This window comes from Neopsephotus bourkii, unplaced genomic scaffold (genome assembly GCF_033783945.1).
Source record: "Neopsephotus bourkii isolate Nb327-2 ecotype Australia unplaced genomic scaffold, CSIRO-AGI_Nbou_v1 NB_1792, whole genome shotgun sequence".
NCBI lineage: Eukaryota > Metazoa > Chordata > Aves > Psittaciformes > Psittacidae > Neopsephotus > Neopsephotus bourkii.
The window spans coordinates 3,779,273-3,806,582 of record NW_026902266.1 but is presented as its reverse complement, the minus strand read 5'-3'; the positions used below and the strand labels follow the sequence as shown (position 1 = coordinate 3,806,582).

Sequence of the window (27,310 nt, the reverse complement as noted above, 5' to 3'; positions counted from 1 at the left end):
ACATGCTTTTATACTGGTTTTAGGTAAGTTTTATACTATCAGGCTGCATAAGCATCATACTTAATTTGCTTGCCTTCACCATTTTGCTGCAAGGTGAACTGTAGACCCAGCATCACCTGGCAGAAGGGCTCTTGAAAACTAAAATATCAGCAAAATCTCCTCTTTTCAGGAAGTACAGCATAGCATCATGCTCTCAACTGTGAGCTAGGTTTGGGGATATTCTAGAACCCAAGTTTTAAACATTTTATATTGTAGAAAAGTATCTACTCATGCCACTTGAGGTTATAGACTATATGTTTGGTAACTTCCCCATTCCCACTGCATTTACCAGTCAAAGCAAATTAAAGGTAAGCATGATGCAGGCACACAGCTAAATACAGTTGAGTTATGAAATTTTATCTGTTACCTCCACCAAGGAGAGTTATTTCAACTGCCTGCACCCCTCCTCTGCATGACAGATCTCCAGGGCAAAACGTGTAAAATTTGCATTTTTGCTTCAGTAACCTTGTAATGCTTCCCCTTCCCATCTGCACCCAAACCTACAAAAACACATAATTTTTGTTCTGCAAGCTATTGCAAGCAGAAGATCATAGAAAAAGGAGAAATGGAGGCAACTTTTGACAGCCATACGTCAACACCATGCTGGCGTGTATCAGATGGAAACTACTGCTGTGGAATAAAGTAGTAAAGGTACAAACTTACTACAGCCACATCTACTGCTGCTGAAACTCAACAAGTTGCTGTTCCTGTTTCTTGTTCTATTTTAAAAGCACATTTTAACACAGCGTTTTATGTTTTCAGCCATCTAAGATATAAACCTGTGATTTCTCTTCTAGTGGAAAAGGCTTAAAGTAAATGCTTAAGCATCTATGCAAGTGAAAAAGCTTATACAACATCTGCTAAGAGGTGAGGTGCCTGCATGAGGCACACCTGCAGTCTGCATCACTTCTCAGTAAAGCACTGCTCTCACTTCTAAAGCTATTACTAATTGTAACAGTGACTCATGCACTCGTACACCCTGGAATAAACCTGGCCGTGTGAAGCAGTGCAAGAGGCTGCTTGTGAAGTGGCTAAAGCAAGCTGCAGAAAGTTGAATACCCTATGGGGGGCGAGAGGGGTAAGTGCATCAAACGGCACTTTGACAGGCTTCAAACCATACAGGCTATTAGCTATGTGCCACCTCCCCATTCTGGTTGCCTGGTATAATTTGGAGGGCACAGTCAGCAGCTGCGATCTGAGGAGCTGTCATAAGACGCTAGTCTCTCACACACTTAAAGGCCTCTCAAAAGCAAAAGCTGTGGGGTTACACCACGGCATATACCTAGCAAGCACAGCCAAAATGAGTACGGCTTTGGGTATGCTTCAATTGCATTGCCATGGCCCAAGGAAACCTTAAAGCCTCCTAAGATACCAAGGAGGAGCTGCAGGCTGCTGCAGGCAGGTGCTGGCACACATGCTTGTGTGCCCAGGAGGTGACGAGCCACAGAAGGAAGTGACAGCAACGCACTGCCAGAAGCAAGCAGAGTTTCTGCTTCACAAGACATGGCTCCTCACATAGAAATCAAGCTGCTACTGAGGTCTTGATCCAAGACTGGCCAGCATGCCCCCCTCCATCGTCACAGCTGCCACGGTATTGCTTACTAGAAACCCAAATTTCAGTCCCAAAATGGACAACACACTCAAGAACTTTACACTGAGAACTTCTGCTGATCCCCATCCACAGCTCCCCTCTCATAAACAAACCCAGACTGCAAACAACCTGGCCAGGCACCAGCTTCAGTACTACACACCACTGACTGCACTTCACCAACCTTACCCCAAATCTGGCACTCACTCACAACCCTGCTACCAAAAAGGCAGCCAGACTTGTACTCACAGTCAATTATGACTTCAAGAATGAAATTACTACCAAGCAGGATGAACCAAGATATAGGAGATCCTGTTTGCATGTTTATTTCCTTGACTACAACAAAAACTCAGGAGCACACAAGCAGGCTGGTTTGTTTGGGTTTTTTTTTGTTTGTTTAAGGGCGTAAGGAGCAGTTACCAGTTGAACTGCAAGAAGGTTTATGATTTAACTGTCTCAGGGTCTTTGAAAATGACTGCCCACAGATCACTTTAAATGAATCACATATGTGCTACGGAAAATTCAGATGAGCTCCTGTCCCAGTAAACTGTATCTGAAATTGCACTGGATGCTGTGTTGGACAAAAACATGCTCACTTCCTTTAGCAGAGCCACTGGGAACACCCAAATAAGAACCTCACTTTGAGGACACTAACAAAGTCACAGCACCATCCTAGAGAAGACCCTGCAGACTTATCAGCACAATGATCCACAGCACACAATGGCTCTTGGGGCGATTCTCACCTACTCTGGAGCTGGTTAGTAAGTTCAGAGAAGAAAACATGGAAATAAAACCCAGCTCCAAGAAACATGCCCTTACCTGAACCTGGTATCAGGTGCCGAGATGCACCAGCTCAGCTGGACTTGTCCTCTCTCCTGTGGGCATCTACCTGGCAGGAGCTGGTTGTCTCCACCGTGGGGTGGTGAGGACCCCCAGCCACCGCAGACCACCGATCAAATGCGCTTTGTCCTCACCCGTGCTGTCCAGGTTCAGTGACGCTCTCCCCTTCCCTCCTCTGGCACATGAGAGCTCGCTGCTAGTGTCTTGGAGAAGAGGCAAGGAGGGAAACAATCCACACACAGGCTCTCTCTTCCCCCGGGCTCACTGCAAAGGAGATAAGGGAATTAAGTTTTCCAGTTCTGGTACAGCAGAGGCACCATCATTTACATTCAGAGGAAAGACAGGCTGTACTGGAGTGAGCAGCAAGGCAGTATCTCAGCCTGCTCAGGAAGGAATAGGCTGTAATTGGAGGGCACCCAACGGCAGAAAAAAAACTACACTCATCTGTGCTGCAACCAAAGCCTTGGTGTAGGTCATGCTCAGATTCTGTTGATTTGGTGGTGTTCTCCAGGACTTGTGCTAACACAGACAACTCATTATAGGAATTTTGTTTGGGGCTGGGTAGGAGTTTTATAACTATCTGACCGTACATGCTAGCTACTGAAAACCAGCCTGTGTGCTTCCAGCTGCATGCTGGGAAGGGACTCTTCATTAGGAACTGTAGTAGTAGGACAAGGGGTAATAGGTTAAAACTTAAAATAGGGTAAATTCAGGTTAGATAAAAGAGGAAGTTCTTTACTGTGAGGATGGTGAGGCATTGGAATGGGTTGCCCAGGGAAGCTGTGAATGCTCCATCCCTGGTGGTGTTCAAGGGTAGGCTGGACAGAGCCTTGGATGGCATGGTTTAGTGCGAGGCGTCCCTGCCCATGGCAAGCGGGTTGGAACTGGATGATCTTAAGGTCCTTTCCAACCCTAACTTTCCAACCCTAACTGTAACCAATTCTATGATTCTATGATGCTCAGTTAAGACACAACTCAGCACCTGGTTTGCAGCAGGGGAGCTGTGTTTTAGCCTATTTTCTGGCCTGGTTGAATGCCAGGTGATGGAGGACTTCCCATACGGATCTCTGACTCTTATCTCATTTGTGTACCAGCAAACATGTGCTACTGACAACTCAGCAGGCAGAATATGCCCCCTGCCCAAGACAAAGTCACAGTATTACATCTGACTTCAGCCAATCTACGAGTATGTTGCTGCCAAGAAGGGATCCCATGGAGGGTCCAGGCCATTCCTCCAGGACTTTGGTCAGGTTAAGACCAGTAACACAACGTCACCAACTCACATGGCAGAAGAGCTGGGAACAGCAGTGCCACCTGAGCCACCTTGCAGCACTTGCAGTACCTACCTGATATATCCAAACAGCTAACACAGTTCAAAGGACACCAGAGCCTAACATATAGCTATCAGTTCTTTTAAAACAAGTTTTTAATTCCCACCTTAGGCAATGCGCTGGTTTCACAAGTGTGAAATCAAGACATGATCCCAAACTGCAACGCTTCTGTCTGAAGCCAGCAAGCGTTGGGAGGCGGAAGTGTGTGTTGATGCTTGGGAGAGGAAGCACAGCTCCCTTTCGTCATGAGCAGCCACTTTAGTAACACCACCTCTCCTCCAATCCCCCTCACAAGCACCTGCAAATGGACTTTTCTCCATATTCCTGGGCTGTCCTGTGCTGAATTTCCCTGCTGTCACTCCTTCAGCACATAGATACAACAACTCAGAGACCCCCAAAGTGCAGAAGACTTCGCACCCTTTTCGAGTGCTATTATAGGTTATTTCCATCAAGTAGCCTATAATACAGATTACATTATATATACATTATCACTGAGTAATTTATAAGGTTTACACCCATTATAATGCAGATTACACATGGTTCCCAATTTCCTTTCCAATTTGCACTAAGCCACCAACCTTTTAAAGTATGATGGCAAGCTGTGGCCACAATGATTTATTATTTGCCACTAGACTATGGCAATGCAATGCAATCTATATACATTGACCAAGTCTTGTAGTTATGGAAATCACTAAATGTAAGGCTGCAATTACTTGCTATGCACACTCCCCACAATGAACTCACACAGCAGCACCGCCAGTAAATAAAACCTCAACCTTCCTGTGCTCTCAGCACAACATCTTGCTCTCACATTGACACACATTTTTTGTGCTCTACCTTAGCGCTCAGGTTAAGGTCTTCTGCCAGAATGGAGATGGGAGAGAAGTAAGACTGCTGATAAAGAGATCTGGTCTCCTCCTTGCTTACGCTCAATAAGCCCAGCCTTGGTGCTTCTGTAAAGTCTAAGCTGTTGCAGTGTCAGAAGACATAAACTAAACCCTCTAAGCAGAATAGTGAGTCTACAAGCAATTCCTCATCAGCTTCTATTTTTAGACCTCATGGGGAATAAAAGAGCATCCAAATATTTTTTTTAAGCTCTTTTTGACAGGAACTCATCTTCTCCAGACAACAATAGCAAAAAACCCCCAAACAAACAAAACCCAACACAAGCAAATCCTAAGATGCTTATGCTTTTATGAACTTACGCTTTTTAAAAACTTCTCTGTTTTAATGATGTCTCATTAAAAAAGGAAAGCAAAGTAATGAATGCAAAAGTCCACATGCTGCTTTGGGAATTGAAGACTAATTTTATCTTTGCATTCCCTCCTTCCTCCCTTCCAGTGTTTATAAAAAGGCCAGAAATGCTGAGGAGGTGTGTGGGGCGGTGTGTCAACGACCATCCCCTTTTTTTCGGGTGATGCACTGACCTAGAAAGTAACTACATAAACACAGAGCTTAGGAACCAGCTTCTTCTGTTTGCTTAAGGCTGGAAGAGCAGTTTACATTTCTTTAACCGTAAACTAAAGGAAGCTACAACAATGGTCATTCTCCACTTGGACATGCATTCCTCTCTAAGTACTGTATTTTATTCTTTTCAGTCCATGTACAACACCACAGGACACACTTCTCTTTTACCATACCCTGGTCACTCTTGCCTCCAGCTATACATGACAATTTTGGGTAAGCTGAAAGCTCTTACCACATCTCCTTTTGCTATTTAAAACTTTACTGCTCTTCAGCTCGGCAGCCACTGCCAACTAGAGGCCACCCACACGGAACACGTGCCTAAAGCAGCAGAGTGAGGACACATATCCTCGCTGATACCTAAGATGCTACCTTCGGCACTGTGGAGCAAGTGAAGGTCACTAATCAAAACCAAAGGAACAAGGATGCAAAAATAAGCTACCGTGCTGCCAGCAGCCTGTGCTTTCCTTTGTAGAGAGGGGCGGCATCTTTTTTAAAACACAAATAAGTAACAAACGTACCATCATATAAAGTCTCTGGGACAGCTGATGAAATAAATGGGTAGGAAGTTAACAAAACCTACTAATAATGAGATGCAGCTTGTCTGTGGAAAGCTCACCCAAAATAATCACTGAGGTAAATGATTTATAAGTTGCAACCATGTTAAAGTGAGACCTATGCTGACCGTGTGGGTCCTGCACCGCTTGCCAGAGCCCCTTGCTCCACCCCATGTTTGGGATGGGAGGCAGCTTGAGCCATTAGCCTGACCCTGAGCCACACTAATGCCTATCCTCTAGGAAAATATGTATTTTAAATGAGGTTCTCTGAGTACACCCTCATTCCTTCAGCTGCTTTAATGAGTTTATTCAACTCACATTGCCTCCAAATACACAGCCCCACACACTAAATTATTTGTATTTGGCAGCCTCTGCAGAGAACACTCCCTGACCATTTTGCTGGCAGTACCTTGAACTTGCACTACCTTCGAACAGCATCTCAGGATGCTAATGGGTGAGCTGCTGTTCCCTTCTTTTCTTCTACCAAAGCCCCTTGCAAGCCTGTCTAGTAATAGAAAATTCCAGGAAAACAGTAATATTGGATCTGACTACTGAGAAAATGTCTCCCAAAGCTCTTTTACAGCCTTGAACCATATGCAGGACAGCATTAGGATACACAGATTTTTAAGGAGGTTGAAAGCAATCTTTTTTTAATTACAACATAACCTTTCCCTTCCTTTTTGCTTGTTGATAATTCCTAAAATTACCCCAACTGAACAGCCGCAAGAATTTTTGCTTTTTGTGTGCGTGTGCAAAAGCAACATTTTATATAAACAAGAAAATTTGATGCTTATGCTCCCTTTGAGGAAACTGGTCACACAGGAAGTCCTCCCCTCTTCCCTTCGTCGAAAACATTTATAAAATCCACTGGAAGTGAAGACTTAAGGCACATGTAATGCTTCAGCTTACAAAACAGCAATGCTCGTGTAGGACACCCAGTTAAAAGCAGCTTGTCAACTTTGGAGCCTATATAAAAATAACCGTTTGCTTGCTTTTAATAGCGTGAAATCAGGATCTGTGTCATTTTGTCAGGGCTCCAAAATACATCTTACAATCCACAATGCATTTGGCTGTACCACTTTACTGTGGTCAACATAAAATTAAACCTAACTGACAGTATAAATGGATCCATTGGGACTGCTGGGGTTGAAAGACAGACAAGCAACTTTCCAGCCAGGGAAATGAAATGGTACTGTAAGTACCATATTATTGCAATGACAGTTTCTGTACTTCAGATGTAAGTGCAATGAAATTATGCTCTGGGGGAGTGGTGGAAACACAGCTGGGGGGGTTGGTGCTGGATGCGGGTAAGAGCCAAGTGTGAAAGAGGATGCCAATCTCCTGCTTACTGGTGAAGTGCCATGCTGCCCAGTGACCTGCAGCAAGCAGGATCAACTCCTGGCCATCAACATCAGCTGAAACCATGGTCCAAGCCCACACCACCAACCAGCTACTCGTGTAAGCATGTGGCATCTTGTCACTGCAGTGGGGAGTCCCCACTCTGAGAGCAAAGCCATGCTAGTCCCTGGTGCAGTGGGTGTAAACAGCTGACACCTTTTCACGTCTGCTTGCGGGATAAAACGAGTCTTCCCCCCACCTCCATCAGCTCCACGTTCACTCCAAAAACCCCAACACCACTTTTTTCTTTGCAAGTGCACCCCCAGCACTTGGGGTACTTCCTAAATAGCTGAACAGCAGCCTCTAGAGGGCTCAGCCGCAACTGCTCATGTCCCCATGCTGCTATCTCAGAGGCTGTACCACAATGGCAGTGCTTTTCCCCAGCCTGTGACAGTGAGACCAAGCCCGCAGCATGCACCCCTCCATCAGGGAGATGGCCAGAGCACTACCACACTTCATGGCATGTACCACCATGTAAAAACATACACCCCCAGCACCCCCAGGCCAACCAGCTGAACTTGAAATTCAGGTTTGCCAACCCACTGTCTTTCCCACCTCTGGTTGGGAAGCCTCCTGCAATGATCACATCAGGAGCAGGTATGAATTCAGCTTGGTTTCAGGGGATTCATGTGATTCATTCCTCATTTTATCCCATGAAACTCAAAGGTGGAAGGGTGGCACAAGGAATGGCTGGAGCCAGCCCCATATTTGGAGTCCAACTCCATGTGGTGCATGGAGAGCCCTGAACTGGTCTGGTGTGGACCTGAACCCACAGGTGCCACTATGCAGCCCAGTACCAATGAGGATGTACAGCTGAGTGAGCCAGATCACACACACATCAAACCAGACATCATCTTTCCATTTCTAGCTTTTCGGAGGTGTTCAGGCAGCACCTTCAATCGAGTATGCTTGAGAAGGCAACACAAGGAGCTTAAAGAAACACCAATGCTCAAAACCTGAGTGGATCTATTGCCTACAATTATTGTTTTGCATGCCCACAGCATTTCTAATGTGGACAACGGATAACAATGGAAGCAGGATAAAAGTAAGTCAAAGGGACCACAGCAGGCTCAAGTCTAGTAATGAAAATGTTTGAGAAAGGTTTTCCCAGTGAAAAGGGAAAGGTAACAGTGCTTACATCTAGCGCATGTAACTAAAATTACAAAACCCCATCTCAGATGAGCTAAAAATCAGAGGGAGAAGTTTAAATAGATGAGAGCCTATGGCAGTGATATAAAGACAAGCACTTGATACAATGGGGACCCCATGCAAGGCTGCCCATAAAAGTAGCAGCAGGCGCTGTTCTCCCCAGGGAACAAACTGGCACAACTCAATCATCACCTGTTTCAAGATGCAGTCTGACTTAGCTGAAGACATGCTCAGTTTAAAAAAATATGATACTACTACTAATTTGAAAGATGCATTTATCTTCAAGGCCAGGAAGGTGTCCCTGCCCACGGAAGGGGATGGGAACTGGATGATCTTTAAGATCCCTTCCAACTCAAACCATTCTGTGATTCTATCATTTTAAAAATGCTTTAACATTCACCCAACAAAGCAACAATTAGACAGTTCACTTAAAACACATTCACTTCAAATGGTTCACTTGAAAGACACCAAATGTCAGTTAATTGCTACAAAAGACATTTGCAGCAGCCTGGGGAATGGGAATCTTCCTGTTCCAAGATCAAAACCTGGGATAGCTGAATGCATCCTACTGAAGTGTAGCTCTTATTGGCACTGTGCAAGAAGGCTTGGAAAAGGGAAGTTGTCAATAAATAAGCATCTGAGGGCAGCGGAGGGTGTTTTGACAGGAAAGGCATAAAGAAATCACTTGTTTCCCCCACTAAAGAATAGGGCCACCGCAAGAATAAGGTCCATGCTTGAGTTAGAACATGCCTGCAGGCCTTAAGATAAGACTTCAAAATAGAATAGCAACTGCATGGGAGTTTTTTGCATTTTAGTTTTCACAGAACATCAAGTCCTTCAGCAGGAATGATTTTTCCAGAGAGCAGAGCTGTTTGTTTTTTATCATCACCATTAGCTGAGGAGAGAAGAGCCTCTGTGAGCCCACCCTTCAGTTTAAGACACAGTTGCTTCAGTCTTGTCCTGGCTGAATACAAGCCAAGGAGTATTCATCTTCCTGTTCCCCATTTCCCATGTAAGCCCAGAACTGGATTCCCATCTCAGCTCACTTGTTGCAGACCTTCCTTTAACACCTGCTTCAGACAGATATATGTCTGCAGCACCTTTTGCACCTGCTCCAAGCAGCCTATCCTCTCCTTACGGCTCTCTCCCCACCCTATCCTTTCCTAGGACGCACAACAGGAAGGTGTGTACTAAATCTCTTTTGGAGCAGTTAAGACTGTGCTGCACTAAAGCTATTACATGTTTATCCCACTTCCTTCCATTGACAGAAAACAAAAGCTTGTACTGTTGCTTACCTATACCAGAAAGTATTTGCTTTCCCAGATTGTTTCTCCCTCTTTGTTTCAGAAGGGGTTTCAGTAGAATAACAAGCCCACTCCGAACAAGAAGCAGCAAGGGGTGATTTGGGAAAGAGGCCCTTCAAAGCCCACCTGGCAGATCCAGCCTGGACCCAGGTGAAGCCCAGTCCGGTTCTTCCCATCCCTGCTGGGACTACACACTCCAGCACCTCCTCCACCACCTTACAGCTCCTGTGAATGCAGGAGAAGACAATACTTCAGCTGCACAGCCTGAAGAGGTGGGGACAACTCTGCACCACTGACCTGCCTTCAAGTGGCTGCCTCTGCTTTATAGCTGCAGATCATCTCCAGAAGATGCTCTGCCCACTCTGAGTATCTGCTGTATCATACTCCGAGTATTATACTTTGAGTACCTGCTGTTTCTCTCTTCTTACCATGCATGGCACTTCCTTCCTGCCAGATGCCTTATCACCATGTTTCACCTCAAAACCATCCAGATGAAGCTTCCACTCTTGCCGGTAGTGCTTTTATTCAGTGACAAAGAAAACACTCGCACCAGGCACTGTGCTCCTGCCAATAAGTGATGCAGAATTAAACACAGGTGCCACATGAAAACACAGTGCCAAGCTTACAGTTCCCAAAAAAGCACTGAATGCATGCACGCAGTCACTTTTTATTTATACTTCTTTTTTAAACAACCAGAATAACAAGTATCGAGTCCTAAAACCAAGAAGGGCACCAAAAATCAAAGTATTATTCAGGATATTAAATACCCAACTACCCCAACTCAAAACAGCCTTGGCTCAGAGAACATGTCCTTCATATCATCTATTGACAATTAGTAGAAACTCCTGATCATCTTCCTTGTCCCTTCCCTAGGCTCAGCCTAAGCCAGACACTTTCCCAGCCCTATTGGCAGGTCCAACTTCCCCAATGACCACCATTACTCAGTGGCAAGCCGCAGATGCGGCACCAACACCTCTTGCCTGTCCTTCCTCCTGCCTGCATTCACATGGTGTGTGCTTTCTATTTACGCACAGTTAATTACTTTCCTCACCCAATGCCATGAAAGCACAAGCATAGAGCACTTAACTGTGCTCTTTTCACTTTGGAAAGCCCAACCGCCTCTGCTGGTAGCTACCAAGAGACAGACAGCATCTGCAACCCAACCTGAAAACACTTCTCTCCTGCTCTTTATACCACCTCTCACGGTGAAGCTTTTTCATGGCCACACTGATGTTCACGTAATACCAGCTCCTCTGACCCCTGGGATCTGTGCTGGCTTTTCAGTCTGTAGACATCAGGGGAGAAGTGCAGCAGCCTGTGGATTGATGAAGATGATCTTCAGGTTTTACACTGGAATTTGTTGGCTCTCTCATCATTTCAGACACAACATTTGCAAGTTAAGTTCCAAGTGTCTCCAGACAGTCAGCCACATAGCCCAAACCACTACACAAAGACCTAAAGCTGCCATTCCTTATGCCTGCCCTCCCATGGGATTCCTGTACTAACTACAGCATCTCCATCAGCAGATCGTTCCTCTGTCCAAGCTTTCCTCTTCCAACCTTTTCAATCTGTTGTCCAAATTCTTTTTCTTTTTTTAACATTCTCAACTGGTTTTAAGAAGCAGGCAGTGGCAATCTTAGTTGCTGCAGCTGGGGGAAAAGCTGAAGCACAGCCACCTCTCTGACCTGGGAAATGTCTCTCACATGATGCACCCAACTCTAACACTGCACCTTCTTAGGCACCGAAATCCACAGTAAACAGATTTTGATAGTTCGCCTGCCTGTGGGCTGCTCCTCTCTCTTCTCCTCCCCCCAGCAACATATCTTTGGCTGAAAAAGCTTCTGGAACTACAAAAATTTTAAAGAAAGTGTTAGAAAAATGTATTATTAAGAAAAGGTCATAGAAAAACAATAACTTGAGAATAGCTGCAGCTAAAAATACACAATCCCCACACCCCTTCTCCAGTGAAAACATTATCAGATGTCACTTCCCAATGGTAAAAACACGCCTGTTTTTTAATTAAGGTCGTATTTTGCACACTGGATTTTCTTGCCAGGGAACACAAGAGACCCTGGGAAAAGATCTTGTTTGCTGCCTCAAAGTTCCCACTTTTCTGTGCCATCTGATGGCAAGATACTGTCTGAAACCGGTACCTGCAAATCTATTTTCTTTTAGCACCACCTAACTTGGCAAAATAACCTTCTAAAGAGTACGAAGTATCTTGGCCACCCCTACTGAGTTGCAGAGTGTTTGTGCAATATGGTTTTATTTTTATTTTTTAATACTTGAGAGTATCGAGGTGGAGAACGTGGGAAGGAGCTAACGTCAACAAGCGGAGCAGCCGTGCAGAGCAAGCACTGGCGCCTGGCTGCAACCCGCCTCTCACCTGACCCAAATCCTAGGGAGGGCTGGGAAAATCTGCATTATGAACAACATGAATTGTCTCCTCAGTCTGCTGTCTGAAATCCTCCCAGCTCTAAAGGTGTGATCAACGTTTAGTGGATAGCAAAACAGCCATGAGGTACAGCAACCTGATGGCTTTCTTCAGTAGTACAATGAATAAAGGGAGTCGATTAAATCCCCCCAGCAGGGAGTTTGTACCATTTAATGGCTTAAATAAGCTCTGGTTTATTGATCACACAGAAAAATACTCAGGAATTACTTTAGGAGGGTAAGGGAAAGCCTGTGTGTTTACATTTAAACAAACTAAGCTTGTACAGGGGAATGTTAGAACAACACAGCTTTTTCCTCCAAAGACGTAAATGAAATGCAGATATAACTTGCCCAGAAGGTCCAGGTCCCACTCTTTACTTACTAACCCTCAGCAAATACACAGCTTTCCCCATTCAGAAATGCTCAAACCAATGCTTTTTTAAGAAACCACACACAAAAAAGTAATTTTGTCAGTCCGTTACTTTGGTGGCCAAATCTTGCCCTGCTGTCCCACTCCGCTGCCTCCTTCCCTCCACCATAAAACAAGCAGCACATCTCAGATGTACCCATTCCCCCGGCTCTCTGCCTGTCCATGCAGGCATTCATACTTTCAGTCCATCTGCTCCCTTGCCAAAGTTATCTGAGACTGGCCCGACACAAAATTTATCAGCATCGAAGATAGAGCGTGCAAGCCTCCTGCTTCCCTGAGAAGTCAGGGTGAGCACCCACTAAAAAGCATTTCGAAGGACTAACCTGAAAGCCATGAGCAGGAAGACAACCACAGCCATGTTATACTGTTAAAATGTTTGCTAAAGGAGATGCACCAGTCTGCTGGGGAAGTACAGCCACAGAGCAGAATCACGGAGATGCACTGGGGAAGACAGAAGGCTCAGCTTCATGGCCACCACTTCCCTCCATCCGCTCAGCCCAGAGGAACTTGGAAGACGTGCCCACATGATGTCACTACTGGGTTGGCGTCTAAATAAAGGAAGCTTTTTATAGAATTTCCCACTGTCATACTTGATAGGGTAAGCCCAGAGAGCCACGACATCAAGCAAAAGGGAAGGAAAAGGGAAAACAATCACTGGGGCCAGGGCAGGTGGGTGGTGCCTCAGGAAAGGAACCAAAACAAAACCAAATTTACTCCCTAGTACCTACATGTTGGATAAAAAGCAGAGGTAAGAGCAGCGCATAACATAAGGGAGATGTGTTTTTACACCATCTGTCACAAGGAAGCACAGACTATTTCTGCACTAGGGGAAAGGAAGGATGAAGGCAAGGAGGGAGGAGAGGGAGAGAAAAATTTTGCTTAAAGAGTAAATAAAACCTACTTCTAAAGTCAGAGGGGTTTTCCAGCTTCATATTATTTGTGTGGTAATTACTGTGCTTCCTAAAAGGAAACTGGGGTTTCTGAACAATCAGAAGACTCTTGGCTGCAAACACCTTAAGCTCAAATGATCAGCAAGCAGCATTTGCTGAAAGTTCTCAATAAAATAACCCTAACATAAAAAAACCCCAACTAAACAGAGAAAACCCTAACGAAAGCAAAACCCGCTGGCAGTTTGATCGAGTTCATGCATGCCTGCATGTGATTCTCTTCTTCGTAACTGTTCATCACTTCCACAGCGCTACAGAGCGGTTTCCCCCTCCTCCTGCTGCTCCTCCTCTCTGCATCCTCAGCCGGGCACCCACATGAAGAGCAGTTGCAATAGGCTAGTGACTCACGCTGCAGCAATGTGGGTGGGAACTGCTCCCATGCCCAGCTTCTAAGGACACAGCCTTTTATGGTATTTTTAGAGTGGAAGCTGTTGTGGTTTGGAGCACTTTGACTTTTGTCTTTCAGGAGCCTCAGAGAAAAGAGCTTATGCTCCCCTGGCACTGCAGGATGCAACAGTGAGGAACTCAAGCAGGTGATGAGCAAACCCATGCCAGGCTCTGTAGACTTCCTCACTCATGGATGCTCGAGGATGTTACCCACTCTGAGCAGCAGCATCACAGCTTGTCCACAGGCTCTGCCATCCACACTGTGGGCTGACACACTGACAATCTCCAAACCAGATGGAAGAGTGGGACATGGGTATGAGCTATTCTGTGGGCAGCTTAGCTACTGCAGCCCAGCTTTCTAAGGAGTCATTCCCTGTGTCCTCCTATGGCAATACACTAACAATCTCTTCATCATCTCCAGTGAAGGGCCTCCAGATATACTGTTTCTATTCTTAATGGGCTGCAGGCATATGAGAAGCTGGTAGGGCTGCCAGAGTCCCATCTGCCTTCCCTCAGGGTGAGTTGTCAATTTCAGACTGCATCTCTCCAGCAAGTAGAAAATTAACTGTCCAGGCTTTCTACACCATAAAAAAAGTAGCTGAAATAGGGCAAGAGGTTATTAGGGAAAAGCAGGGGGATGAAACTGAAACCAGGTTAAAAGCATCAGGGACAAGGGCAGTGGCAGAAAAGCCACCCTGCAGGCTTGTGGACCACAGCACATGCGACTCAAAAGTGGCATGGTAATGAAACAGACTCAGCTGTGTTCTTTTAAAACTGAAGGCCACACATGAAATTAAAATATTATCTTAAACATTACCCTGCAGGGCTTGAAACTGGACTTTGGTTGCAAATGTGCAGTGGACTGCTTTACAGGACAGCTCTCTGTTCTTGTTTGTGCCTGAAGCATTACCTGCTCTAGAACAGATGGGCATAAAGTTTCTGCATCCCCAATCATAACTCCAAGCAGTCCTTTTAAAGATGTTAAATTCAAGAGGATGTAAAATTACAATCCACACACACTTAAAAAGCCCAGGAGAAAAAGCTATCAGGATGAAGGGAACAGCAGCAAATCAATCCTCCTGATGCAAAGCCACTGGTGTTAAAGGCATTTTTTTAATTCCTTTTGCAATCTCAGTGAGCTCTGGAAGGAGACAATTACAAGCTGGGACAGATGAATGACAGACCACCCCTACAGACAGATTTCACCGAGTGGGAAGATGCAGTGGAAAGCTCCTCTGGAGCAAGTTCTCATATACAAGAGACACATCAGAAGGGAAGTTTGGAGGAGGTCTGTGTCAGCAAGAACTACAAAGCCCACAACATACCTTGGAGATGAGCAAACAGCAGCAGACCACTGCAACAAAACTCCCTCCCAGCATCTGCTAGACAAGATGCCCCACACCAGGAGGACAGCCAAAGCTCCTCAGACAGACTGACAGAGTCCTAAAATAGATTTCCAAGTTTAGGGAGTGTTCCTGCTGTTAGATAATGAATCAAGATTACAGAATTAAACTTAAAAAAAAAATAATCACATGAAAGGCTCCATCCTGTTCAAAGGAATACAATGAATGTCCTGCAGTCCTGTCCTGAAGACCACAACATCACACCTGATTACTATCCCATCTTACTCCTAAGTCCTGCAGAGCCAGCCTCGTCATAGGAGCTGCCTTGTGTCTTTTCTCATTAAACTACTAACTACACACAGCACTGGCTGTGAAAGAGGTAGGGCAAGTCACTTAATTTTCATTATCCTTCACTTGGAACAGCATTTTCAAATTTAATTTAAAAAAAGAATCAGGAAGAAAACCAAACAAAAACCAGCCTAAAGCTCCTACAACAGAAAAGAAACACATCCAAGCCTGAAATTGGGTTCACATCTCCCACAACAGACAGACCTCTCTGCATGAAGCCGTTAGTTATCAAAACTGCCATTCATACCCCCTGGAAAGCCAGGGAAAGGAGGAAACTCCAGTTTGCCCCACATGCTCAGCTTTGCAGTTGCTGCAGGCAACTTGGTGTCGCTCTGACCTCAGTGTGCTAGCAGACTGCAGGGACCCACAAGACCATGCACCTCCTCTTGCCTCCAGCTGTGCAGTACACTGCATTTAACACAATTTTCTGATACTTTTGATAATAGATGCATCTAAGCTTTGCAGCTGATGGTGCAAGCTCTGACTCCTCACGAGTTTTCCCTGCTTACCTTCTTCTTTCCCCTCCCAAATTTGCAGATGGGTTTAAGCCCACAGCAGGTTCTGGTCTGAACACTTCTCAAAGCAGTTTGCATCATCTGGGTTGAGCTTGATGTAGTGACTACAGGAACCCTTGCAAGGAGAAGAAGAAAATAAAAAAAAAAGATAATCTGAGAAATTACATCCTCCACAAATTCTACAGATGCAGGATCAAAAGCATTTAAAAAAGACAGGTAAGAGACTTCCAGAAGAAGATGCAGAGAGTGGCAGTAGACCCTAATACCCAACTTTCAAAGCCCTCTAAGACAAAAAGGAAGCTCATTACCATCCCACCCAGGAGGAAAGAAGGGAACAGGGGACTGTGACACAGGTATTCAAACAGATGGTATGACTATTTACAGGAGGGGAAAGGGAATGGAAGAAAGAAAAGCATCCCACTGTGTGCAAACTTAACAACCTGTTACCTTCACCAGTCCTTTGTAGGGTCACAGCCTTCAGCTGAGGATCTGCTTGGCTAGGACCAGTCTACAAATTATATAGTAACTGGAGACTTTAAAAGCCTTGCAAGAAAATGCACCAAAATAAATAAAAGTCAGCTGGGCAGGCTCTGCCTGACAACTCAGTTTTTATGCAGCCAATACGCCATGCAGAGAGAGGCTGCAAGAATCAACCCATTTTGGCTGGCACATGTCTAGCCAGGAAGAGCAGGATGCATCACCATGCCAGTATATGCAGAACACCCTCCAAAGGGCTCTGTTTACCCAGCAGGAGCCCATGCAATCCCTACACAAAGCCTGTAAGCACATTTAAGGCTCAAAAGTCATCTGAAACAGGTCCATTCTCCCCTCCCACTCCCCATAAATATAGTCCAAACTGGGTCATCTCCTAACAATGGATCAGTGACACTCATTTAAGCCCTTGCTGCAGTGCCAACATAATCTAGGTCCTTTCGTTGTCCTTGTACTGAAAGTGCTAAAGATGCTTTTGTACATCCTCTGAGGTACTCCATGTAAAAAAACGTGGTAACTGGGGCACTGCATTCAGCTGCTCTTGGAAAAAAAACAGGCAGCATTCCCCTTTCCCCTTCCCTCTCAATAGGCTCTGAGGAGGCTTGGACAGAAAAACATTGCCTACGTCAAATGTGGCTCCACCAGGATGGCTGGAATTGGGCGTTAGGGATGAGGGCAAGCACACTACTGGTACCACTTGGGTCTGTATATGAAAACCACTGGCAATATGATACTATATGGAGAAAAAGAACCCTTACGTGCATCCTGCAGCTACGCAGCTCCCAGAGGTCCCATTTTAAGTTACAGCATGACACAACTGCAGTATTCAATAGATAAAGTATCATATTTTCTTTAAAAACTACTGAGTGCTCCTAAATCTCTTTCCAGAGCATGGAAAGACTATTCACTTGCACTATTTTAGCATGACAAAGTTGCTTGATTCCCCCCAGGTAGCAAGATTTCTGTCATCTCTGCATGGCAGTAAAAGTTTAAGGGGTTTTGGTGGTGGTTTGTTTTTTTTCCTCGCTCATTCCTAACACGTCAAAACTGTGACACTTTCCTGCATAGCAGCTTTTGAAGTTAGTCTATTGGCACCAGTGTCCTCCTCCTTTCTGAAATGGAAACATTCAGAGGTGTGCGCAAGAAATCAGATGGAAAGAACAGGGCAGCCTCCACTAAAATAACCATTAACTGGGAAAAACACACACTCGTAAAAGGGACATTTTTACTAGATGGAAGGCCCATTATTTGTTTAGTTGTTTTTTTTTTTTTTAAGAAAAACATTAATAGCTCTGCATTCATTAAAAATAAAACAAAACAAAACAAAACACCACCAAACCAAAAACCAACAACCAAATCCAAACTTCACATGGACCCGTAACAGAAAATGTAACAACTTCAACATGACCTAACTGTTCCACTACCCATTATATATACGGTTCTAGCAGACTTTTTTCCAAATCCCACTACATACTGTAATGGAGCCACATTTCAGGATTTAAGGTTTTATAAATAGAAGATTTTAACCACAAAGTCTGCAAAAATAACCCCTCTTCCCCCCCAAAAAAAGGAAGCTTCAAGTCCAATCCTGTCACAGAGGCCATTCCCCAAATGATGTACAGAAAGACACTTTGTGCCTGTCTGTAGGAAGCAGTATCAGCTTTATGATAGCACTGTTGCAGAGGACTTTAAAACAAAATTTATTCCATTTTGACAAAGATGCAAGCTTGGGAGAAGACAGGGAGTTTTAAAGATTTGAAGATCACATTCTCAAATGGGGGAACCGGTGCACATAAACATTAACCAATTCCTTGTGCAGTAGAAAATACACTTCTCCCTGCTATCAGTGTCATCTTTGCTAACAGAGGATTCCATGGCAAGAGGCATGAGAGGGCTGAACTGAGGACAAGATCAGCAATTAACTTTGAATTCCCTGACTCCGCTCCTGACACCATCCACAGCGTTATTTTCCAGGAGGAAACCAGGAGAAAGCTTATACAGAAAATGAGACAACAGCAATTCGGGGAAATGCACACTACCAGAAGGGTCAGCGTAGCTTGTGCTGGACATGGGGCCATAAAAGCAGATACTAGCACACCTCCTAGCCATCTTGTGAGACACACAAAGACTGAAGGTGTTCAGAGCCTGAACTATTGTGCCCTTATTTCTAAATACAGGGGAATAATATTAAAAGCCTTAAACTTGTGTAAGCACTGAGTAAAAAAAGCTAAGATAACAAGGGGCTTGCATTAGATGTCCCAGTGCAACTGCAACATGCATGCAGCAGGTAATTAGGGGTTTTATAGCCAGTATTTAGCATTGTTTTGTTGCTAGTTTTCTTCAGACTATAAGAGCATTCTCTTTCATATGAAGCTTACAGGAGGAGAAAAAAATGAATAGCAAAAGCCACCACTCCTGGCACTGCTCTGGCAGAGCTCTGCTCATTCAGGCTTCTGAAGTCAGAAATTTATTATGGCAATTAATCAAGAGAGCTGACGCAGAGGAGCATGTCAGGGAGCAGCAGGCTCCCGAGGCTGCTCCCTGCTGCCTCCCCTGGGATGGGTACCGCAGCTCTTGGCTGCACTCCTCCATCTCCACTGTGGACAAGGAAACTGGGAAGTCTGCTCACAGTCAAGTTTATGAATGTTTCAGCAATTGCCTCCCCTTCAAGCAGCTGCCCAAAAGGATAACCAAACCTGGGCCCCCTGCCACATCATCGAGCTGCCCTAACTAATGAGCTCTTCTGTCTGCAAACCCAAGCCTTGACAGACACTCTCTGGCACGTTGGGTATGTGACACGTCCAGCACAACCACAGATGCTGAGTGCTCCCAACCTGTCACAAGGCTTCTCCATTCCCTGCGCCATGCACCTTATGAGACACCAGCCCCTTGACTTCAGATTGGCAAAGGCTGGCACTTCACAGGCTCTGCTCCAGCAGGAAGGCAGGAGGTCAGAAGAAAGCTCTCCAACAACACTCGACTACTTTGCAAAACCAGACTGTGCCAAATTCCATTCCATGATGGAAGGGACACACAGGCACACCAAACCCCACAGAAGTTTAGCTCTCAGGACAGCTAATGCTAACTACACTCTAGCAGGTCACCTGATGTGATGCATAACATCTGTCCATGCTCTCCTCCTCCCTTCAGGCGAAGGCCATGTCCTCATCCTGAACAGCCAGAATTTTGGTGCTGTGTTACCACAAGGTTTTTCTGGAACACAAAAGACCAGCTATTTGCATTTGGAGCAAAAGATGGAGAAGACTGCAGTGCTCTGCTGTGGCACGGGAAAAACAGCAACCAAGTGCTTTCAGAGAGCAGATGACAATAGCCTGGCTTTGCTGCTGCTATTCCTAAAGTAGTATCGCTCATGTTCTGGTCCCAGGTAAAGAACAAATCCTGCATGCACATCAAACACAAGCCTCACAGAAAACCATGCCAGGTACCATGGGAGGACCCAAAAAGGAAAAGGAGAGGAGAAATCCCACCAAGCAATTAGCACTCAGCCAGGCAGGCAGCTGTTTCCTCTGCTCAGACCCGTCATGAAGACATCTTAGTGCTCGGGGGCCCTTGCCATGGACAAAGGCCCTTCTCAATCTGATCTAGCACCAGTCACCAGAAGATGGGGAAGGGGGGAGAGTTTTAAGGAAACCCCACTGGGAACAGAAACCAAGACATGCAGGATAAGATTCACCAAACCCATCACCAGCCAGTTTCTACTGTTTTGCTGCTGATGGATCTCCAATCCTCTCAACACGGACCAGCAAAGAAAAAACACCAAGGCTTGGCACAGAATGAGAGATCTGTAGGCTTAACTTCTAGCCTGCTCCCTTCACAAGTCACCTGGAGCAAAAGCCCTCAACATATGTGCTAACTGGCACAGCTTCCCCTTTTCCTCCAAAGTCCATACCAATTAATACCTCTATATGCACAAAGCAGAAATCGAGGGATGTAAAGAAAAAATCTTTGCTGAGGCAAGACCAAAAAAAAAACCCACCACCAACACAGAGCTGTTCTCCCCATGCACCACAGTAAATTAAGCTGCTGGAAAGTGTACTATCTACTCTGGAGCATGACAATCAATTCACTGGACGCATTATTATTTCCATCAAGCCATCTCAAGTAGTATTGCGCTTGCATAGGAACCTGTGAGTTGGGCTTTGGATGCATTAGATTGTCATGAGGATGAACATCAATCCTGGCATTTTGAGGAAACAGGGCTGGTTGTTTTCTTATCACAGCACTTGGAAAACTAAAATGAGTTCATTTGCAGCTTTCAGTACTTGTAAGTGAGTGACTAAATGAAGAGAGCAGCCAACTTCTGTCTTCTTCTAAATGAACCGCTGAGAGCATTGCTCTCACTTCATTTTTAGCTGGAAAGACAGACAGCACAAAGAGGTATCCAGATACAGAACAGAAACACTGATAAATTGCCTCATGTTTCAGCAACAAAATAAATGCAAGATGTGCAACAAAATGCCTGATGAGTTACAGATGTGGGGTGATGTGGGCATGTTTCTAAATTCCTTCTCTTCACTACATTCAACAACTCCTCCAGCAAGAAAGTCAGTGCAATGAAGCACTGGACACTTTTTTCAACTAAGTCTGCAATTACCCTATTTTCTCTCCAATTAGAATGTCAGTTCTAATCCTCTTCAAAGCATCCACAGTGTTTGCCTAAATGCAGACTGCAGAGCAGAAGCCAAGGCAGACAGTAAGTACATAGTCATGAAACATGAAGCCATGGGCATCACAAAAAAGGCATCTATGTACCAAGGTGAGAAACAAAGCCTGCAACAGCCACTGGTGTCATGCAAACCATGTCAGGAGCAAAGAACAACTGTTCACAGTGAAAGACCATACGACAGCAGATTAAAGAAGCAAAGAGGAGGAAATAATTAGTGACCCACAATTGGGCTGTGGCATGTAATTTAGAACAAGTCATAGGAAGTGTCTGCAGAGTAACATGCAAACTGCAGGACAAGAAGATGCTCTGCAGCTGTTAAACCCAGGGACTCATTCTTCTTCCCACAGGATGCACTCTTGCTATCACTAGCAGGGGGATACAGGCCAAGTTGGACCTTGGCTGGAGCCAGCATGCAGGTCTTCCACTCCTGAGCTAACATGCATTGCCGTTGCAGCAAAGCTGGGAGAGGTCTGGGCTCCAGCATTTAAGCCCTCTCTCCTAGCATCTTAAAGAGACCATCTCTCCCAGGACTCTGCAATGTGAGCAAATCAAGGAGAGATCAGAGATGCTTCTAACTGTCCTTGCAGAGAGCAACCACCACCTGCTCTATCTTGGGCAGAGAATTTGGAGAGGAAACATAATTTTCCCTGGTGTAGAGCCCAAAGCAGTGAGATACATCATGTCCTGTCTTCTCCTCAGCATGTCACTCTGAAACAGAAACTGCAAGTGTTCAAATGGACATGAACAAGTGAAACAATCCCTCATTAACCCAAAGGCAGCACAGACTCCAGGACTGAGATCCTCCAAATGAGTTGTACAAAGTTTACTCAACATCCACAACCATCAGGTCATCACAAAAAGCATCCATTCTCATTAACTGGCTACAAGCTTTACAGAAGAAGTCTGAGGGCAACAGGCATCTCCATCTACCTGGACATCCCTGCTACATCAACCACTGCAATCTTAGATGCTGCAACAAGCAGACCATGCTTACAAAACTCCTGCAACACCAGGCAGGACAAGTTTCCATGAGTATTCCAGGATCACCTCCCTGCACCACAAGCTTTTCCATAGCAAACACTAACCAAAACCATTAATTGGTGGATGAGGCTGGATGGCTGTGAAAAATGGCACACACAAGGAATAAGAAGGCAGTACTGTGACATACTGCTGAGTAGAGGGGGTTTGAAGCTACTTCATTCCTGTCCTCTGGCAATTGAAGGACCAGGGCACTCCTCCCAAGCAGTTCCCCCGTTTCACCAAGTGTCCTAGGCAAAACCTGGCACAAGCAAACCTGACAGGGCTACTCCGGGTGTGATTTTGCTCCAAAACAAAAATACCTGTCATTAATGGGACAAACATTCATGGCAAGGAGGATGCTGATCAGCTCCACTTTAGGGTTGCTCTGTCAGAAGATGCATGAACATAGAAAGGGCCAGGAAACAGGGTAAGGGATAAGGACAGGAAACAGGATAAGGGCAGAGGACATCTCCATCTCCCTTGAACCAGGGACAGACGCAACACAAGCAAATACAGAGCAGAGCTCAACGATCCTTTTCCATGAAGCAACCAATCATCCAGAACAAATTAGCAGCAACAAAGATAAGGTGGAGGTCTCTTATTCTGACGGTTTTTAGCCACTTCTGCCCCAAGAGAGGACTTTACATAGATCATTCAACTTGCCCTCCAAGGCAAGGCACCTTGTCAGCCTTCTGCCTTGATGTCAGAAATCACATGTACGTGTAAGAGGAAGTTATTTGCTTGCTAGCTACTTTCCAAGCAGGTTGACCAAATCTTCCTGTTTCTCGGCACTCCTCCTGTACTTCCCGCTCTCAGCAGCTGCTTCAAGCATTCATGTACGCTATGAGCAACCAGGCACTCTTACACCAGGTTACTCACTTCTGAATGTAAGGAGCCAAAACTTGTAATAAAATGATAGGTTACTAAAATTTTATGAGGATTCTCTCACCAGTTGCTGGTTAAATAAAGGACTTTGAGCACTATGGACATCACAGACAGTAAAAATGAGTGATGAATACAATTAAGAACTCTGGACCAGGCATCTCTCAGTCCACAAAGAGGTGAAGATATGTGACATGGCTCTAGCCACCTCCAGGGCTGGCAGAAACCATTTAGCAATGGCATGCAAACCCCTTTGTTATTGGGAAGGTACACGCAAAAACATGTTATGCTTCAGAGCACACAAATCTCTTCACCAAGAAGATTAAAACCAGGACATCCCGTCAATGGGGTCTGTGCATTCATGGTCCCCCATCTGTGAGAAAATGAGAGCTGACAGCAGTGTCAATACAAGCAGCCTGTCCTCTCTCCTGTTCATTAGATTTACGTGCCAACAATGCAGCCTGTGGTCATATTGTACCTACTATTTACACTGAGCTACAACAACCTTTCCTCTCCCACCTCATACCAGCCCGGCTTTTGGCAACTAGAAGAGTAACCAGAACAAATAGCCTTCCTGCTCCCCTGTTTGCAGGGGTGCATCCTTAACCCAGCATTGCAAATTCCATACTATTCAAAACACTAAATTAAGCATCTCTACCTTGTGCCAAACTTTCAAATAAACCAACCTACTTCAGCACGAACCTAAGTACTTCTCATTGCAACCACAGTGGAGAACAGAATTAGAGCTGCCCTAGAAAGGTGCATCTCAACTCATCTAAACAAAGCAAGACCTTGTACACAATTTTCCTGCATCCTAGCTCAGCATCTTATGCCAGTCTTCCATCATCCAGATTGCTTTTGCTTAGGATTGCATGATAGGCAAATGTGCATCACCCTCATCGGGCTATGAAATGCCTGCAATCTCCGAACTGTAGGTTTCTGGCCAAAGTATCAACCCTTTGGAGGTGTCTGACAACTTGTTTTTTCCTCTCTCACCTATATCAGTTCATCTGAATAGCAGATGCTTCCTTTGTTAGCTTTGGTTTCTGTTCTGTTCAGAGGTCTGCTTGCTTTCCTTATTTGAGTTGCTCTTAACAAAAAGCCCAGCTCCAGGCTGTGGCATAACTCATGCATTAGGCAGCCAGCAGACTGCTCTTTCTGATCTGCTAATAACGGCTAGTTTTTTCTTTTCAATTTCAGGGTAAGTGAGTAGCTTAGCTCAGGCTCCAGGGAAAAGATACAGCTATTTCATATCTCAAACCAAGCAGACTGCTTCAGTGCAGAGCTTGCAAAACACACACCAAGTTGGTGCCCTCCAGCACCTGCTCAGTAGATGAAACACATCAGGGGACAAGCATGCCAAACTAAGAAGGCTGACAGCTCCTCCCTCACCTCTTTGCTTCAGAGGTGTCCCAAAAATCTTCTCAAGAACTCAAGGGAATCCAATCAACATCCAGCTCCCTGCTACTTCCATTAATTTTAATTCTAGACTTGGAAGGAAAATCACATGCAACTGAAATGAATCCAAAGACTTGTCTTTCGTAGGGTCACGTTTCCCATCAAAAAGGAGGCTATTGTCTAATTTGCAGATCAGTACAACTTACAAAGTATTTCACTAAGCATGACTGCTGTGACTTTTCAAGTTCAGTCCAATATCTGCATAGTTAAGTATAACATTAATAGTTATTTCTAGAAGTAGTTTTATGTGCTTATAAAAAAAAAAAAAAATCACACTGCAAGCATTTTGCAGGGTCTTTGTATCATATCAATATACACATCTTATTTTCATGTGTGCAACTGCAACTATTAAGAAAGTATTAAGCATCTAGTTTCTAAATTATTAGCACCAGGTCTGTTTTCTCACACCTCATCCTTGCAGCTTTTGAAATCTTGTGAGGAATAGCAGAGGATTATTTTATGGGTACCAATGCAAAGGTGACAAGGAAGTAAGTACAGCAGAACAGAACTGCCTTGTACCTCTGCAACATCCTGACTTGGAAGCGTAGAACCAAAGCCATTGTAGCTATCCTGGTATACCACTATCATTACCTCAGCAGCATAATTAATGCATTATGGCAAGGTTATAATAATAGGCTCTTTAAAAGGTAGGCAAGCTGCAAACCCTTATCCATATTATTTTATGTGACAAAGTGTGCCGAGCCTGATATAGTGCTCGAACAATGGAAAAAAACAGATTTTTAGGCATATCCCCAAGACAACTGCTCACAAGCAGACACAGCAGCTGGTTTTTCCACAGATGCTGCGAGCTGGGTGTGCTTGCAGGCTTTTCCATACCAGATGCACGAAGTCTCTTGACTCAAAGAAAGTTTAATCCAAAGGGTTTCCATCAGGGAAGCACGAGTCTCTTTCATCACATGCCCACCAAACTTCTAAGGCTAGAAAGCTCAAGCAAGCTGCATAGTCCCTGGATCTTTTAATGTTCTTCCCCCAGTTAATAGAGCAATAGCCTTGGCATCAGGCTACTCACAGAAACCTTCTCTCTCAACACTAACATGAAACATTTAGCCAAGAAAGCTTCTTAATTGAGGTAGAGGACCAGCTAATTTAAACACAATGCACCCTACCTGGAGGAGTTTTAATACACCAGCCAAAAAGAGTCAAAGAGAGAAACTGCTGCAGCATGGAGATGACTACTGCTCATCTCATCTTGGAGTACTTAAGGGCATCTCTAGTTTTGGTGGCAGTAAGAGAAGGAAATGACATTTTCTCTCAGAAATAATATTCAGACAACTAACTGAATTCTGAATTTAGACAACTGTCAATTACAAGGCCTTCTGAAAATTTATTATTTTAAGCGACCACTAATACTAACCAGGTTTTCTAAGGAGAAGCACAATCAACTTACTTCATACCTTTTGCAGTTTTATGTAATTGTGACTATACCTACCTAAGGGATGCTGCAGTGACATGGTTAAGTCTTTCATTGAATTATTTCTTCATTTAGCCTACATATAAAACCTTCTAAAGGCTGAAAGTCAGTATTTTAGCTGGTATCTGAAAACAGCCAAGGAAACAGCTGCTTAGAGCAACCTTAAGTCAAACAAGGCTAAAGAAGGAAATAAAGCGATCCATCTTTTCCTATGGAAATAAAAGTCATTACCATGCTTGGGGTATTACTCCAGGTCAATATAAGCAAGCACTTTCATAATTTTGAAGATAAAAAATTAATATCCCTCCACACCTATCACCAAGCTTCTCAGAGGGGCTGACACAGGAATGCATGACTTGAAAAGAGGCCAAGGACTGAAACAGGAGGATACAACCTCCCCTACTCCAAGACCAACCCATCACCAGCAGCAAACACACATACTACAGCTGCCCTGCCACAAAACTTAACCAAGGAAAACCATCTCCCAAAAAAACCTAGAAAGGTTTTAACTGAATAAAAGTACTCAAGTTTGCAGTTTTAAACACATGAACTCAGAAGAGATCCTCTGAGAAATGTTCCTTTCATGTGGCTTCTCTAAAGGCATTGTCATTACAGTATAAAGCAGAGAAACTAATTCATTCAACATGCATTTGGCCTCCAGTTGCTTAATCCAAACATTTCTCTATGACCATTTAAGCAGTCAGATGACATGGAGGATGTTTTGACTAGAAGACGCGCCACTGGTTTTTCACATGTGGATTTTATTGCAAAATTCTGGTGTTACACTGGAAAAAAAAAAGCTAATTCAAAGGATAGATGAGAACAATGAGTTAATAGAAGGTTACTGATCTCTATTTTTGTCCCATTCTCCCCCCTCCACCCTTTTTAATTCTTTTATGTTTTCCTGTCTTAAGGGGCACAACAGCTGAAGGAGCATGTTGTTTCTTTTGGTGCACCCAACTCAGTCCCTCAGTCGTGGCAAGTACTAGGATTGCACCATTCAAACAGTTAACACTCAGGAAACTTATCTCCTGAGCATCAGGATCACAAGCTGCAAACAGTGCAATGTCATGTAATTGGTTGAGAAGATCTCAGTGACTTCTTGTGGGTGGCTCGCATCCTGTCCTGAGCAGTTTGCTCATCACAGTCCTCCCACTGCTGCATCCCAGGTACCCAACAGGAGAGGAGATTTTGCCCCCCTCAACAAGATTGATGTTTGATAGCAGAGAGGGGAGAAGTTGGACACTTCCTAGAAGACACCACTGC

The 27,310-nt window shown here is 44.6% G+C and overlaps 1 protein-coding gene across 6 annotated transcripts in view; it reads right to left on the bottom strand.

The window, feature by feature from the left end:
• LOC133226544 (uncharacterized) overlaps window positions 1-27,310 on the bottom strand; it is a 78,520-nt gene that overhangs the window by 32,667 nt on the left and 18,543 nt on the right. Inside the window, exons 2-3 of one of the 6 annotated variants that reach the window (XM_061380198.1) lie at window positions 16,068-16,188; window positions 2,447-2,731 (exon numbers count right to left, since the gene is read on the bottom strand). The gene's annotated coding sequence lies outside the window, so the exon portion shown is untranslated. Of the gene's footprint in view, window positions 1-2,446; window positions 2,732-12,856; window positions 13,380-16,067; window positions 16,393-27,310 lie in introns of those variants that run through there. The other 5 variants (XM_061380201.1, XM_061380197.1, XM_061380199.1 and 2 more) reach the window with 5 other exon arrangements.